Here is a 1654-nt window from a genome sequence, read left to right as displayed (position 1 = left end):
GTACGTAGATATTGAGGCTACGCGCCCGGTTACCGTGCATGTGACATTGAGACTACACACCCGGTTACCGTGTACGTAGACCAGGAGGCTACGTACAAGTAGACCCCGAGGCTACGTATACGGTAACCGTGTACGTAGACACAGCGTTTTATCATTAGATTGGAAAACTATATAATCTACCTTCTCAATTTAAAATATATGATTGACGGACTTTGTGGATTTGGGGAGTGGGGGCGGGGTGGGGGTGGGGGGGAGACCAAATACAGGGGAGAAAACTCGCAATTTTGTGGGCAAATAAGGAATATCTAGATCTAAGGGAAATCATATATGCCCCTGTGGGCCAATAAGCACTCCGATATAAAATAGGGGGTGGGAGCTACCGAAAAAGGGCCATCGATAACATGTAATGTATTATTAAATTTCCAGTGCGGTGTTCGTCTCGGCGGTGTATTGTTGTTTGTGTTTATTGTTGCTACTACTGCTTTGTGGTCTGTGAATGTCAGTATGTGGTCTAGGTGTTCGCATTGTGTGACTGTATCTGTGTTGTGTACGTAAATTCTGTCGAGCCTAGCCACTCTGTATGCTTGTGCTTTGTAGTTGGTGTCCATGTTAGTTTCTTGTAATAGTAAGAAATCTGGTTTGTGTGTAGTGATGAGGTGTGTTAGTTGGGGCAGCTTACCATTCGTTCCTCTTGCATTCAGTGTTATCATTTTCAATTCAGTCGTCTTGTGGTGCTCGGTAAACATGAAAAAAAAGAAGGAAACATATTAATACATGCATGTCAATAATAGTCGGATGTGTCGCTATCCGTGGTCATGTATTGTGCTGTGTATGTCCTAGCTTGTTTCTTCTTCTTGTCTTTAACCTTATCGCTATCTGTATCCGTGTCCCTAAGTACGCTAAATCTATTCGTTTCTTCTAAATCGCTATTTCTACTTCTACTTCTGCTCTCTGTTCTGTTTGGGTGCTTGTCGGAGGGCATTACTGTATGAATTTGTGGCTGTTGATGATGTTGGTGGTGGTGGTGGTTGCGGGTATCTGCCCGTTACTCTCGGGCAGTTACTTGCCCAGTGACCGGGCACTCCACAGGAGTGACAGGCCACTGGACGGTTCGGCAGTGTTACCAGTATGTCAATGAGTTCTGTTTTCTTGTCGGTGTTGTCTAGTGTTACTTGTACGTAGTGTGGTATGTCTTCTTCTTGGAACTCTGCGAGGATTAAGTATCTGTCTGCGTTGTGGTTATTTCGTTGTGGTATAATCTTGATGGGTTTTTCTTTGTCTAGGAAAGTGTAGAGTATGTCTTCCACCACATCTGTTGGGAACGATGGGGGCACCCATGAGAGGTATAATTTCTTTTTTTCTCGTGATGGAGGTGTGCGAGTAACGAGTCCAGACTCGAGTATTCGAGTAATACATGCTGCGAGTCCAGACTGGAGTCACAAGTAAATTACTCCAGTAAGGACTCAAGTGAGGACTCGAGTCTGTAGGGGGAAAAACAGAAAAAAGGAGAAAAATTTGGTTTAAAAAAAAGTTAAGAATTGACAAAAGAAAAATTCTAAAAAGCAATTTTTTAATACTGAAGGAAAAAAAACAACAAAAACAAAAATACCCCTTGCCCCAAAGGAAAAAACCGAACCCCCCCCCAGAAAAAAGC

At 43.2% G+C, this 1654-nt stretch overlaps 2 protein-coding genes across 2 annotated transcripts in view; both read left to right on the top strand.

Annotated features, from left to right (window-relative positions):
• Positions 1-1654, top strand: part of LOC101862200 — a 25896-nt gene that overhangs the window by 5675 nt on the left and 18567 nt on the right. The gene's annotated exons all lie outside the window — the stretch shown is intronic.
• LOC101861969 (DNA methyltransferase 1-associated protein 1) overlaps positions 1-1654 on the top strand; it is a 26458-nt gene that overhangs the window by 24107 nt on the left and 697 nt on the right. The window lies entirely within an intron of this gene.

Source organism: Aplysia californica, unplaced genomic scaffold, assembly GCF_000002075.1.
Source record: "Aplysia californica isolate F4 #8 unplaced genomic scaffold, AplCal3.0 scaffold00396, whole genome shotgun sequence".
In the NCBI taxonomy this organism is placed as follows: domain Eukaryota; kingdom Metazoa; phylum Mollusca; class Gastropoda; order Aplysiida; family Aplysiidae; genus Aplysia; species Aplysia californica.
This window is presented reverse-complemented; position numbering and strand designations above follow the sequence as displayed.